Source organism: Balaenoptera borealis (assembly GCF_965194805.1).
Source record: "Balaenoptera borealis genome assembly, chromosome: 2".
NCBI classification, from domain to species: domain Eukaryota; kingdom Metazoa; phylum Chordata; class Mammalia; order Artiodactyla; family Balaenopteridae; genus Balaenoptera; species Balaenoptera borealis.
Window position 1 is genome coordinate 122,783,176 of NC_138867.1, and position 16,295 is coordinate 122,799,470.

The 16,295-nt window shown below is 40.7% G+C and overlaps 1 long non-coding RNA gene across 1 annotated transcript in view; it reads left to right on the forward strand.

The window, feature by feature from the left end:
- The first annotated feature begins 1,880 nt into the window (after positions 1-1,880).
- The window catches only part of LOC309624592, a 63,400-nt gene continuing 48,985 nt past the window's right edge, over positions 1,881-16,295 (forward strand). Inside the window, exon 1 of the long non-coding RNA XR_014242042.1 lies at positions 1,881-2,789. This is a non-coding gene — a long non-coding RNA (uncharacterized lncRNA). The remainder of the gene's footprint in view (positions 2,790-16,295) is intronic.

Genomic DNA, 16,295 nt, shown 5'->3' on the forward strand with positions numbered 1-16,295 from the left:
CTAGGCCAAGCATGCAATTTTTTTTTTCTGATGAATACAGGGGGCTTTAAATGGATACGTAAGTAGTTTGCATTTGTTCCTCTAGGATCTCTCTTGCTACCCAAAATGCAGTCCGCAGAGGAGCAACAGAAGCATCACTGGGGAGTTTGCTGGAAGTGCAGCTTCCATGTACTGTATAAGAATCTATATAAAAATAAGATCCCAGAATCATCCATATGCACAATAAAGGTTGAGATGCCGTGGTCTCGACCACTGGTCCACTAATTTGGCTGTACATGAGAATTGTTTGGGGAGCTTTACAAAACACTATGCTTGGGTTTATCCCCACAGATTGTGATGTAATTGGTATTGAATGTGACCTGAGGATTTGGATTTTTAAAACTTCCCAGTACTTCAGGATTGCCATGGTGAATATCACCATTCCAGGCAGAAGATTAGAAGGCCATAAAACAATACACTAAGGAAGAAGAACTTAAGACTAGTACTCTTAATTCATCTGATATTACCAACATTGATCCAAAAACCTGGCCTGTGGCACACAATATCAATAACACTGGGCATGGGTATTCTTTTTCTGTCAGTGAAACTACATGGGCAGCCCATCAAACTGCTGACTGGAAGGGTCCTAAAAATATCACCTTCAGAGCCACAGGTAGTTACACTCAGATTTGAGATGGGTTCATGTGGCTCACTCCATGTTATGGACGTTTTAGCATCTGGCACCCGTAAGTTGGGAAGAAAAAAAAATCACTCTAAACAGAACAAACCCAATTGCACTAGGGATATGAAATGATGGATATCACTGGAACTGTGTAGTCATTCTTTCACACTAAAGGCTAGTGACTGGTTTGGCTGGTTGTTTCGCCCAGGTATTTACTGGGTAATCCTACATGGGACCCAGTGGTTGTGTGGCACAGGTCTTTGGTCCTGGCTTCTACCTGAGTGGTTGAACAGCTTGCACTCTGGGTTCCCCTGGGCACAGGGGAGAATCCACCCCACCATAGCTAAAATTACCAGCCTTCCCCTCCTCCAGGCTAGGTGGGCACCTTCTCTTTTCCACTGGTATGATCATTTGGCTGCTTTGTCCTCTACATTGGCCTGCAGGACATTACAACACACATAGAAGCCCTTACTAAATTCACCCAACAAGCCTTAAATGATAGCTGGCAAAACTGTCTTTACTGAGCGCCGAAATGTCTCTAATAAGAAAAGCTGTCTTCCAAAATAGGATGATCCAACAAGAGTAAGGGATATCCAACACTAATAAACAGTTCTCAGACACCAGCTGGGTCTCCTCCAATTCAACTCAATTCTGTTACTATCTACCCAGAGACAGCATCAGATTCCACAGGTTGAGGGTTCAGTCTTACAAGACTGCCACCCCCAATCCCCCCAACCTCAGACTTCAGATGCCAGTCACAAGCCCACGTTGTTACCTGTGCTTGTGCTTCTGACAGACCAGCTATAGATGGGAGATTCCCAGCCTCCTCCTTGGACTTCAGATGCCAGTTGCAAGTGCAGGTTGTTACCTGTACTTCTGACCACTGGCTATAGATGAGAGGTTCCCAAGACCCCCTCCTTAAGTTCAATTAATTTGCTAGAGCAGCTCACAGAACTCAGGAAAACACTTTACTTACGAGATTTACCGGTTTATTATAAAAGGTTACAACTCAAAAACAGCCAGATGGAAGAGATGCCTAGGGCAAGGTATGTGGGAAGAATACAGGGCTTCCATGCTCTCTACAGGTCTGTCACTCTCCCTAAATCTCCAGGTATTCACTAACCTCTCCAAACCCCATTCTTTTTGGCTGTTATAAAAGCTTCATTACATAGGCACGATTGACGAAATCCTTGCCCATTAGTGATTAAATCAACCTGGAGGTCAAGAGGGTGGAGCTGAAACTTCCAGACCTCTCATCCAGTGGTTGGTTTCCCTGGCAACCAGCACCTCACCCTTAGGTAGGATCCAATAGTCATCTCATTAACGTAATGAAAGACACCTTCCTTCCCCCATCCCCCATCAATTAGGAAATTCCAAGAATTTTAGGAGCTCTGTGCCAGAAACTGGGATGAAGACAAATTTGTATTTCTTACTATAAATTACAATATCATAGATGACCATAGACATTATTACTTCCTTGCAGGGATTCACCTGTGCCATTATCCAGAGTGTTGTGTGTTTATACTTGATAAGGCTGCTAATGTATCATCTTTATTAAATTACATGAGGACGCAAGTGAATACCCTAAGTGATCAGACTTCCAGCTTAGGGGACTTAGTAAGTCAATGGTTGGGATCACGGGGCTCTTGGTGGAAAAAAAAATGTTACTTATTTTGGGAATTATTATTATAATCCGTATTTTCTCTTACATGTGCCTATACTCTTGCTGTAGCATCTGCCTCCGACGCAGCCAAACAGCCACCACTGTGCTAATGAAACCCCTTGCTGACCGTTCAGGGGGGCGTGTACAATTGTAAGAGCTGGTCCCAAGGGGTAAAATGTTGGGGGAGGCCCTAGAGAGGTTGGGACTGCTGGTTGCCCCTTGAGGCTGCCCCCCAGCAATCAGAGGCCCCTCACCCCACCGTCCTTGGAATGTAAGCCCCGCCCACCGTTCCCACAGCTGAAGCCTTTTTCAAGGAGGCAGCCTAGAGAGAACACTGAGGTACTGAAAGCACCTGGAGGGTATCCAGGCCTGAAACCACTTAAGCAATCTTTATAAGCTCTGAAGACTCTGGTGGGTAGGTGTGCAGATCGACTTGTCTCGCGGCGTCCGCAGCAAGCTTCGTATGTGAGTTCCTTTGCTTCTTAAAACTGTCACCTACCAGAGTCTGGAGTGGCCTGCCTCTTTCTTAGGTCTCTCCTTGTCCTTTGTGTGTTGGGGGCCGGTTTGGGAACCAACACCACGAGAAGGTATTTAGCTAGCTTTGGGGTGCGTTTTAGTGCTTCCTCTTTAAAGCTTCCCAAGTAATTTTAATATGCTGCCAGCACTGAGAAACTTTGTTTTTACGCTTCTGGAGGCCACGCCGGAAAACGGTTTTTCCAAGAGTGGAGTAAAGGCCTTGGTGGAATTAAAGGACTTGCCAAGTAGAAACTGAGCTGTAGGACTTGCAGATTGCTGCTCTCACTGTGAAATGCGCTTCCCGCCCCGTTTTCAAGATGAATAGCACAGTATTGCGTAAGCACTAAATATTATCATTCCTCATATGAGGCTTTTGTTACTTGTTTGGCTCCTGGGTAACCTGAATTCTGGGACATTTGAAAGTTTGAAAAGCCCCGAATTATCGATGCCTTTCCCTTGTCTTGTTGGAAGCCAGGTGTTAATCACTGTATTGTGGAACTCCTTCAACTCTGCACTTTACAAGTTTTAACAAGCTTCCAGAAGGGTCCTTCCCTCTACTCGAGAGCACTCCCAGTGCATCTCTGAAAGCTCACCTTCTCCTGTTGCCTGCAGTGACATGGCCCCTAAACAGGTTTTCTCAAGTTTTTACAATCAGCCGGTATTCTTCTTGTAAAACACGAGTTTCAGCTTTTATTTTTAGAGTCTTCTAATGCACCCTGATAAATGTTCTCCTCCTAAGGGTTTGTCAGGAGCAAGGGTGATTGATGAACTGTTGCAAAGGAAAGAGAAAAATGTTCTCGCTAATATCTGCCACTGTGACAGATTACATAATGTTCTAAGGCTAATCGGTACTAAATGGATTTTGTATTTTAAATGTTCTCTGCAGCCATTCAGGTATGAATCACATTGTTTTATCAAAATCGTTATGAGGGCCGCCTTGACTTGTAAAATCTGACAAATAGATGTGGGAAAGCAAATGGTGCTAGGCATGTGCGTCTGCATTATTAGGGCGTTGTTTATTCTGCAAGCTCATAAATCATCACTCCATGTGTAAAGACTTGGCAGGGAAAAATAAAAGCTTTGTCCTTGTTTATCAGTGTTGGCTCCTGGGACAGGTGTTGCTTTCTCAGTGTCAGATGACTGGGGCTTCAGCTGTTTGCTCCTTGTTTGTGTTTGATTCTTTTATTCCCTGTATTTCAGGACAGAATTCTTTATGGCAGAGGTTTCTGAAATGTGTCAGGCAGGATAATTTTAGGTGGCACATGAGCAAATATTTTGATTTTTAGCAACTGAAATATTTGTCTGTTTTTGCAGTAAGCCTGCTGATGGAGTCTCCTTCCTACTTTCCTTGCCTCCAGAGGTTCAGAAATAGAAACAACTAAACAGGAACGAAAGAGGGAGTAAAGAAGAGAGGAGCTAAAGGAAGTGAAAAGAGAAGGGACCCAATGCTAAGAGAGGTATTGGACCCTGGGGTCCTGCCAGAGATATAAGGATTTATAGATGTAGTAGAGTGTGTGCATATATATGTGTGTGTGTGTGTGTGTGTGTGTGTGGGTGTGTGGTAGAAGCTTCTTCCGAAACTTCTCCATTGAGGGTCTGTCTCCCATGACAGGAGAAACTCCAGTTAGAGAACTCTGCTTCTCGTCCAGTTCACCCACCCTTAAGAGCAGAGGGAAAAAGGACTTTGGAAAGGTGAGAGGAAAGAGAGATGGGCAACCATATAGAAAGGTTCAGAGATGGGAAACCAAGTGGTGAGACTGGAGCTACAAGATTTTTAGAATCATTGGAGGTTCAAGGCTACACAACTCGGTGAGGGTGTATGCTAGAGGCATATGATAGGGCAACCATAAGTATATTAGAGAAATCTCTGTATTTGTTAATAAGCATAAATTCCCAGCTGTGTGTTTAAGCCACCCCGACACCTTGGGGCAAATCTCTTTCTCTTCTGTAAAATGCAACAGTTAGATTTTTAAAATGTTTCACTGCTATTTTATAAAAGAATAAGTCCAGTGTGATTGGTGGTTGTTGTTGCTGCTGTATTTAGTTTTTAAATTACCTTATATTCATGGTAAGCAAAATCGGTTTTCCATTTATTTTAGGTAAGTTTATCTAAGTTAAAATGATTCTGCTTGTAGAAAAAAATGTCAGTTAATACAGCAAGAGTTGATGCTTTCATGGCATTTCTTCCTGTGTCAGGCTTTACTTGTATTTGATTGTCATTTGGTCATAATTTGCATAAAGTGCTATTATATTCCCACTTCACACACCCTGGGACATAGAGGTTGAATATCATGGTCAGTGTGGCACAGTTCATGCCTGGAGAAAGCCAAGGGCTGAACGCAGGTGCTCTGGCTCTGCAGTCAGTGTTACTCTCCTCCATAGTCACTCGGTTACCTCTTCAGTATCAATATAGATGGAATTACTTGGCCAAAACAGGGAGCTTGCTGCTCAAGAGACATTGCTCTAAGTTTCACCTGGTATCACGAAACTGTGTTTTTTTATCTGAAGCTTTGTCTAGTATATAAGGTAGCTGCTCAAAAATACTGTCATAGATTTAAAAAAAAATGAAATTTGTTTTCTGTATCACACTCAGTGGTATCTTCCTAAGGCTCAGATTATATCACATCACTCCCCTGGTTAAAGTTTTTTAGTGGCTTCCTATTAAGTTTGCCGGAGTAAGCAAATAAAAATACAGGACACCCAGTTAAAGTTGGATTTCAGATAAACAATGATTTTTTTTTTTTTTTTAGTGTGACATATTCTAGGCAATATTTAAGACGTGCTGTAATTATTCATTGTTTATTTTAAATTCAAATTTAGCTGGGCCTCATTTTTTATCTGGCTACCGTGGTGCTCCAAGGACAAGGGTGCTTCAAGGAGGACAAAGGGCGACCCCGCCTGAAAAAGTGTCAGCGTTACACCCCCTACTGGACTCTTAATCGCCCTCTCCACCCTGTTGCGATGGTTACAAAATTCCTGAGCCCACCTGGGTGACGCCCACCTGGGCACGGGGACCTGTCCCAAATAAGGAAAGGCATCTGGCCTGTCCCACTCCCGCCTTATAGAAGGAAGGTATATGTGCCTCGACCAATCAGTAAACGAAATTTTCACCTTGGACCATTCCTCTTGTTTTCTGGCTATAAAAACTGATCAGTAGCCCATGTTTGGGCTCAACTCTCCCAGACTACTAGGAAGTCGGCCCGCTGTTCTGGCAGCAACCCTTCCCTCTAATAAATTCTGTCTTCTTTCCATTTTGCCTTGTGCCTGGAAATTCTTTTCCAACCTGCGTTCGGACCATGACAGCTACCCCACCCTCCATTGCACTCAGAATAAAGTTCAAATTCTTTAATTTGTTTAGGGTTTGCAATCTGTTTACAGCTTAATTCTCCAACCTCTTATTACACCATTTCCCATGTAGACTGTGTTTTGGCTACGTCTGGATATTTGCAGTTCCCTGAACATATACCTTCTCTAACCACCTGACCTTTTCACATACTGTTCTCCCTACAGATCATCTGTCACTGAAGTCTTTTGTCAGATCAGATTAGATGTTACTCCTCGTAAGTCTAGGTTAGGGGCCACCATGCTTGCTGTTCTCCAACCAGCCTTCCTATTACAATGTGTAGTAATTGCCTTTTTACCTGTTTATCTCTCTCTAGACTTCATGCTCTTTAAAGGCAGAGGCCATATACATCTTGCTCACTGTTGCATCCTTGTTGTATGCCCAGGGTATGACCTAAAGCAGTATCTGTGGAAGAAAATGACCTTAAGAGTTTAATAATGGAACAAGTTCAGATCTGGACTATTTTATTGATTCAGAAAACAAGTGGCTAACCATATACAGGATAAAATGAGTACTGATGCATGTCTACTCTGCATGTTTTGCTCATCTAAGATCTATTTTTCAAATGAATGTATTTAACTTGAGGCAAAGCTCTGATTTTTTTTCAGGTGGAATGCATATGAGGGGCTCCTTTCAGAAGCAGCATCTATTTTTTTCAAACCAATGATGCATAAAATTATATTTTAATCATCCCAATAACTTACTACAACTTCATAGTTTATTAATCAGGTTCCACAGAATTTAACATCAAGATGTCATTGACCTAGTTGATTCTATGTCTGTGTATTGGCAACCTTTCTGTAGTCTGATTGTGTAAGAATGATAAGCCCTACAAAAGAACCAGGCTGTATAGTACATGGTGCTGAGCTATATATGCATCTTGGGGACATTCTTGGCAAATATCTTCCCAGAACTTAGACTGGTCAGTGGGTAATCATTAAGGTAACCATTTTTCATAGAGGTCTGTCTTGGCAATCAGTTGTGATTGTCCCCTACTAATGTGGATATGTCACCTTCATCACACTGAATATGGAGAACTTACCAAATCGTTCTGCTTTATAAAGATCAAGTTTCATCTACATCAAAATGCATTTTTTTTTTTTTTTACCATACATTCCTAAATTGGCATGTAAGCAGACTATGCTAATAGTTTATTTCTGGAGGGTAGTGCTGGCTTAAAAAAAGGAACATGAGACTTTGAGACAGTGATTGCTTTGAAAACTTTCTGGTTTTGTTATTCTCTGAGCCTCATTTTTGTGGTAAAATGGGGCTAGTAATACCTACTTTTGGAAGAATGTTTCTTTCAGTTTCTAACAATCTTTTTAAGCTTCAGCCAAATTCATTAGAAAATGTTGCTTATCTGTCTTTTTTTTTAATTAATTTTATTTATTTATTTTTGGCTGTGTTGGGTCTTTGTTTCTACGCGAGGGCTTTTCTCTAGTTGCGGCAAGCGGGGGCCACTCTTCATCGCGGTGCGCGGGCCTCTCACTATCACGGGCTCTCGTTGCAGAGCACAGGCACCAGACGCGCAGGCTCAGTAGTTGTGGCTCACGGGCCCAGCTGCTCCGCGGCATGTGGGATCTTCCCAGACCAGGGCTCGAACCCGTGTCCCGTGCATTAGCAGGCAGATTCTCCACTGCTGCGCCACCAGGGAAGCCCACTTAATCTGTCTTTTTTGTCTGCTTACCTGTCTGTTTTTCTCTTCCTCTCACACATCTACATGCAAAACACACACAGAGCAATGGGAAATTTAAATGAAACCCCCTCTAGTACCTTGGATCAGATACTGGCTCAAAGCAACCATATTCGAGCTGAACATTAGGGAAGCCAGCTTCCTTTGTCTTAGTTTGACAGTAGCTCTATTTTACTATTTTAGGGTGTATAAATACCAGTAAGCCCAGTGAAACAGGTCACTTCCGTTCTAATTGTTATCCCAAGTGGTGTCAGATGAACTTGACTGTTGTTTGTGATGCTTGCCGCACTGAGAATTTCATAGGCCTAGGAAGGGAGACAATGCAGCTGATGGAGATACAACCACTATTTCTCTACATTTCCACATATCTCTGCAATAAAACTCTATGCATGTCTTTTTCTTGCAGCCTTTAAAAACCTGCTGAAAATACAAGGGTCTAAATTTCTATTATCAGATCCCTCAGCTGAGAAGATATATGTGCCTAACAATGTTTACAATGATTTTGCTTCTAATAATGAATGTTTGGAAAGACCGTAACTATCTAAAAATAGTGGAAGTTAATGGGTGTCTTCACAAAACTTAAGCCTGAGGAGTGCCATCAGAAAATTACTCTAATACAGCTGTATTTTGAGCAGCCCCTGGTTCTACCTGGCTGCCCTAAGGACCAAGTAGATCAATATCTGGAGGCATATCTGAAGCCCATTCGTGGCATACGGATTGGAAGGTTCTGAATTATGATATATACATACAATCGAATATTTGCAGCTGGCAAAAATGATTATATCGATTTAAATGTGTTAGCATTAAAAAATGTCTACAGCAGACTGTATAGGAGGAAAAACGTTCATACCTATGCCCTCAGCTTCACTAAGCTATGCAGCTGGACTATGGCAAATGGGAGGTACAGTCAGTTGTCATTCATGCCAACAACTGCATGAACATAGGCCTGGGCGGAGCTCATTCAGAAGTGGCAGAGACTCTTCACACTGTGTAGGCCTGGTGCTAGTCCTGAGATGGATAGCATGGGCCTTATAATAATAGAAAAGGTTGATTGTAAACCCCATGTGAATGGCACAGCAGTAACGTGTTGATGTCTTCACCATCATCAACAGATTTACTTATACAGGCTTGTTTTGCATCAGAAATATCTGATATGGGATTGTTGGGAAAGCATTTACAGATCTTCAAATTATCTTCTGGAAGGATGGGCTGGAAATTGAATTGAACAGTATAAGGTCTTCATTAGGCTCTTGTCACATGCCAGGTTTCTATGCATTTGCTTTGGTTTGATTCCTGTCTGTTCTGCATTTTTCTGCCATGATAAACTGTATCAGGTCATTAGGTAATAATTCCCCATTCAGTGGAGTGAGGAGACCCATGGATTTTCAGAGAAAGCATAGCTAGTCTTGTCTTGCATTTCACAATGGGCATAAACCTGGATGCATTTGTCTACTCCATAGTTATTTTTCTATTCATCCCAAACCTTATCAGAACCGATAATAAACCACTTTATGAGCAGATGTGCCACTTATTCATCTAGTTCTATAATGATACTGAAGAAAGTTTAATCTGGAGTGTCTATGGAAGATGAACTAAAGCCAGATTGGTATGAATAATAAAGGCTCTGTTGCAATGTTGGGCCCGACATGCAAAGCCAGTCATTACCTATGTGACAATGCTGTCTTTGATATAGTCCAGTAGTGCATAGAAACAACCACCTCTTGGGTGCTGGACTCCCCCTGGAGCTACTGTTGCTACAGATGTAAACGTTCTAAATTGCTTAGAGCATAAAGGAGCATAAAGGATACATTTTCTTGCAGCTGGAAGCAACATCTGACGTTGCAAAATGCTGGAAATATGTTGGAGGGATTGCTTTATTCAGACAAATTTAAGATAAACTCCAAAACATGTGCAGCTTGGCATTTTTGTTAAAAAATAATTAAATTGAGACCAATTTCCCTCTAAATACTGTACAAAATGATCTCTTGGGAGATAATGATTAGCATGAAATCTGCACATTTGACCTTGGTTTTATACATGATGCATAGCTGCTTTTGACACAGAGGAACATGTGGTCTCTGTAGCTAGGAGGCAGTTGTGTCGTCAGTGAACTCCAAACACAGCTTTATCATATGGGCTGTGTAACTTTTTCATTTCTTATTGAATTCAATGCACCAAAACTACAATAATAACAACACCTTCTAAACTCTGAGAATGTGGGTTTTGTCCCACATTCTCAACATGTCGCATGGTTTCAAAACAATTACCTTTCCTCTCTGTGCTTTTGTGTCTTTGGGAAATGTAAGGAAGAATATCAATTTCCCTTGTGGATCTATTGTCCTGAATGACTATTTTTCATTTAAAAGTTGTAGTTCCTTGGTAGATCCCCACTGCAGTAATAGACACCTAAATAATTCTGTCCTGTCCAAGCAATGGAAATTAGTGTGTATTGTGCATAGAAAATCCTGCTTTTGACCTTTGTGTGCAGAACCACTCAATAATTCAATTAACAAACCCCATGAGGAACAGTTCATAATTATTTCTTAAAAGTCAACATGGTTGTAAAACAGCTTGTCAATATAAGCAGAACAGGAGATTTACAATAACAAGTCCATGCTGTACTTACACTTTTCAGTGAAGTTAATACTTTTATGAAGTAGAAACCAATAGCCCCAAGGAAATTAAAAAGTTGTTTCTCTATAGAACAAATTGAATATTAAGTTTGGCCTCAGGAAAGACGTTTTATATTCAAATCATTTTGTTAAATGTCTCTCGATACTGAAATCTTCATAATCACTACAACGCCGATCTTCCTCCCAACTTGCTCCTTCTCTCTTATTCCCTCCCTCCATAAATGGCTCCATTACCCCCCAGGCTTTTTGTCTCCCACCCCTCTCTCTGCAGTTACAATGTAGCCTTTCAGAACTCCCACATCTTCCAAAATGCAGGAGGTTCCCCACTGCCACCTGCACTTTCACATGCTATCTCTTCTGCCTGATTTAGTTCTTCCTCCCTTTTCTCTCATCTTTCTTTGGCTACCTTACCTGCAATCTGTAAGACTCAGCTCGGATATCCCTTCCTTCACGTCTTCATTGTTTCACCCTTTCCTCCTGGTCCGGCTTGTCTGTGCTCTCAAGTCACCCACTGAAACGGAGGCCCTTACCACTCTGCTTCCCAGCCCAGCACCCACTTATTTGTCTTCCATGATACATGGTAAGCTGTTTGAAGATAGACACTGAGCCCTATCAGCCTTCGTATCTGAAATCCCCAGCAGGGTTCTTACTGTTTAGGAAGGGCTTAGGAGGTGCTCCTTCAGGATACATGAGTTAACCTGTGTTGAGGTGGTAGAGGCTTTGATGATAACACAGAATGAAGTAAACCATATAGGTAAGGTAACGCCTTGGAGGATTCTCTCCCAACTTACCTGTCATCTTGAGGGGCTTGAAAATTACTTTAAGGGCTAATAATGTGAATGCCCAGACATATGCTTATAAACCTTCCTTTTGTTCATTTCATTACTGCTGCTAATTGTTTTAAGACGCTCTGACTAATCCTCCTTATCTTTGCTGCCTAAAGCTTTTCATGGCCCTGAAGGGAACCCGGACTCTGTAATGTTTTGTGGAAATTAGACAGTTCGGAGTCTTCAAAGGCAGGAATTTCACTATTCTCTCACCAAAAATCTGAGTGTCAGGAAATGATTAGAGATGTTTTCCATGAATATCATACAGAATATAGAACTCTGGAAAAGATTGCCACCAAAAGCCATCCTTCTTGATGTGCATGGGAGGATGAGGTAGTTGGTGATTTGCTGTTAATATACAACCCTTTGTAAGGAGCTTGAGGTGACACATAGCATTTCCCCCTGCAGTCTTTGGACTTTATTAGGAGAGTGACATTTCCCAAGTTATTGTAGATCAGCTTCATCTGTTTATTCTAGGTAATCCCCAGGACTTGTAAGATGCTAAGACTGCAGCGGATAAGGTTCTAGGGTTCTTGGACTTTTTTTTATAAGGCTCACTTTTATGGGTGCCTCCTCTCTGAGTGAGAATTCTGAGGATGACTCTAATACCCAGGGTCCCAGAATAGAGGGGATGGCTAAGGGGAAAGGACCACGAGTGGCTTCCTAGCCTTGCCTCTAGGTGCATCTTAAGAAGGATTGAGTCCTGAAGGCTCATATGTTCTTCTACTCAAGGCCAACTTGAGGCATCTCTTGTTGTATAAGTGAAAAGAGTTTAAGTCGCTGTTGCACCCTGACCATGCAATGCCAATTCCCCAGTGGGTATCGGTTCACATTATTCCTCTGTCTTCTTTATTTCTATTTACCTGTTTAAAGAGCCTGAGTTCTTCAAGACCAGCGTGAATCCCACTTGTACTGGATAAGCTTTTCTGGTCTAACTCAAATTCCTACATTAAAAAATATATATTTATATTTATATCTATCTTATATCATTGACTTATATATACATTTATAATATATGTCTTTATATATATATATATATATATACACACACATTTATATATATGTCTTATCTCATTGACTGGATTTAATTCCATTCACTAGACATTTGGTGACTGCCAACTGTGTACTGGATATTTTTGTATGTGTTTGCTGTCTATTTCTAACTCTACTTCCAATTACCACACCTTTTACAGTTATTGTGGCATAAATATTGATTAATCAGCGCCTGGTTTTACTAATGATGATAGCATAAGCACCCAGGCATAGTTCTGTACTCTGCAATTTTATTAAAATATTGTACAATCAACATTGCTTTGGTGCTAGAATATGGTTCAGGGTTACCCTTGCTCACCTGGCCATTTTCTATGAATAGTATCCAACAACCTCGCTGACAAAATAGTTCAATGAATTGGCTAAATATTTTGACGTTGCAAAAACATGTTTTCCTTTGTAAATTTGCAATAAATCCTTTATAATCCATAAAGTCAGTATTTTTCAAAAGATTAATATGTTTCTCTTAAGAGCACATGATTTAAAAAAATTATTTATTTATTTATTTATTTATGGCTGTGTTGGGTCTTCGTTTCTGTGCGAGGGCTTTCTCTAGTTGCAGCAAGTGGGGGCCACTCTTCATCGTGGTGCGCGGGCCTCTCACTATCGCGGCCTCTCTTGTTGTGGAGCACAGGCTCCAGACGCACAGGCTCAGTAATTGTGGCTCAGGGTCCTAGTTGCTCCGCGGCATGTGGGATCTTCCCAGACCAGGGCTCGAACCTGTGTCCCCTGCATTGGCAGGCGGATTCTCAACCACTGCGCCACCAGGGAAGCCCCAAGAGCACGTGATTTTGACCAACTCCAGTTGAGCTGAAAACAGGTTTTTCTTAGGACAATGAATATTCTTAGTCTTCCTTTGTTAAATCTTTGGTATACTAAGAGAGCATTTTTTCACTGTTTATACATCTTTAACAATTTTCCCTCCCTTTTTTCAGAATATTTTTTTCTTTCTTTTAAATATGGAATCCATTTGATTCTGCATTAAAATAAGCTTTATCCATCCATCAGTCAATGTAGCAAACATTTAGTTGGCTTCCATGTCTTGGCTATCTTGAAGAGATATACACATGCACTACCATGTTCATTGTAACATTATTCACAGTAGCCAAGATGTCTCTTTCTTCCTTCCCTTCTTCCCCTCCCTCCCTTCCTTCCTCCCTCCCTCCCTCCATCCCTTCCTCCCAGCCTCCCTCCCTTCCTCCCAGCCTCCCTCCCTTCCTATTTTTTTCTTTTATTGAAGTATAGTTGATTTACAATATTATATTAGTTTCAGATGTAAAACATAGTAATTCAATATTTTCATAGATTGTACTCCATTTATAGTTATTACAAAATATTGGCTATATTTCCCTGTGCTGTACAATATATCCCTGTTGCTTATCTTTTTATACATAGTAATTTGTATCTCTTAATCTCCTACCCCATCTTACCCCTTCCCTCTCCCCACTGATAACCACTAGTTTGTTCTCTATATCTGTGAGTCTGTTTCTGTTGTGTTAAATGCATTCGTTTTATTTTTTAGATTCCACATGTAAGGGATAATGTAGAGTATTTATATTTCTCTGACTTACTTCACTAAGCCTAATACTCTCTAGGTCCATCCACATTGTAGCAAATGGCAAAATTTCATTATTTTTTTATGGCTGAGTAACATTCCATTTTGTGTATATATATATATATATATATACATATATACACCATATCATCTTCGATTTCCTTCATTAATGTTTTATAGTTTTCAGAGCATAGGTCTTTTACCTCCTTGGTTAACTTTATTCCTAGGTATTTTATTCTTTTTAATGTGATTTTAAACAGGATTGTTTTCTTGCTTTCTCTTCCTGATAGTTCATTGTTAGTGTATAGAAAAGCAACAGATTTCTGTATATTAATCTTGTATCCTTCAATTTTACTGAATTCATTTATTCTAATTTTTTTTTTGGAGACTAGGGTTTTCTATATAGTGTCACGTGGAGATGTCACATTGTTTAATGTGTTTTTTTACAGCTATAAATTTCTCTCTGAGCATTGCTTCATTAGAATCATTTAAGTTTTGATTGGCATTCATATAAAAGTACTTTCTAATTTCCCTTGTAATTTTTTTTTGGTACACTGGTTATTTAGGAATATATTATTTATGTATCATTTGGTTGTGAATTTTCCAAATATTCTTCTGTTATTGATGGCCAATTTTGTTCCATTGTGGTTGGAGAGCATACTTTCTATGATTTCAAACTTATTGAGACTTTTTAACTTAGTTTATGGCCTAACATGTGGTCTATATTGTAGACTGTTCCATGTGCACTTAAGAATGTGTATTTCGTTTTTGTTGGGTGGTGTGCTCTATAGATGTCTAGTTAGTAGTGTTATTCAAGTCTTCTGTTTCCTTGCTGATCTTCTGTCTAGTACTTCTATCTATTACTGAAAATGGGATATTGAAATCTCTAGCAGTCATTGTTAAATTGTCTATTTCTTCTAGAACCTCTATTTGAAAAGGCAATTATTTATGCCCGTGCCAAATAACAACACCTAACATTTGTTTGCAAACATCATATCATTCACAAAACATTTGCATACAGTTTAGCAGTGAATTTTTTCCGCAACCTTAAGAACTAGTGTTCTTGACCCTGTCATTCAGTAGTTGAAGAAAATGCTATTAAAAGAAATAAAATACCCTGACCAAGCTGAAGCTGGTCAAGGTGATGCTTGAACTCAGGTTTGTTAAAGTCCTGTACGCTTTCCAGTGTGCCATGATGTAATCTCCCCACTTCCCCACTCATTAAGATAATACCCCCATAAATGCTTTTCATGGGTAGAGTTCTGCCCACGTTTCTTTCCCTTCAGACCACCTGGACCTGCTCCTCAGCCTATGGACTTTGGTGGAGTCCATGTCTGGCTCCCACACAAGTACCTATGTCTTTATTTCACATCTTGGATTGGCATTTTCTGGTATTAAAAATTCCACCCATTCTTTTGGCCAAGAGCCAACAAGCCCTGGCGATGAAAGCCGGACCTACCCACCTTTCCATTCAAACACAGCCAGCTGGGTAACATCACTCTCTGCCAACCACCTGCCTACATTTATCTTCTTCTGCCAAAGCAGCTCTTTCCAAACCCCAGCCCTAGCTCCAGTTCAACCCTTCTCTTGGCACACCTGAGAGGAACATGCAGGTCAGAATTAAATAGCAAGGCATTTTCCAAAATCATTGCATAGCAAATAAATGATCAAAGGCTGGGTCTACGTACTCAGGGAGAAACCAGCTGAATAGAAAGTGAAGAGTCAGTCAGCTGTTTGTTGATAACCTACATTAAGCCAACAAAAGAAAAAGGTTTTGGCTGATTTTCTCAATGAATTATCCAGATGTGTCTATGTCACGTAAATACGTGGTGGTTCAGTGAGGTAGGAGGGGGTGGAAAGGGGATATTTGATCTGCAGTGGAATCTGCAATAAGTTGTCTCTGATGAAGTCTGAGGTTTGCGTTTGGTGATTTGGAAATCTCCAGGCTTTGGGTCTATGGATGTAGCAAGAGGAAGACAAGGAGTTAACCTAGGCAGTACAGTGAAAGTTTGGGGTGCCAGAGGTGAGTCAAAGGAGAATATATTGAAAAGATGTGTAAACATTTTGCCGGGACATAGTCCTCATTTTTGTATAGATCTCTTTAGTAAGCAACCTCTTTGACCCTTAACTAAATCTTAGGGTTATATAGACCAGTATATGTGACAGAATATACAACCCAAACCCAAAGTATCAATTAGGGAGCAAGAAATCCAAGGTCCTAAAATCAGGCCCAAGGACATGACAACTGGAAAGTCAGGGTAGATTATTGAAGTCAGGCAGGATATGTTTGGGGAGTATTTTTTTTTTATGTCTGGGTATCTTTTACTGGTGGGGAGATATTTTTGAAGAGCTTT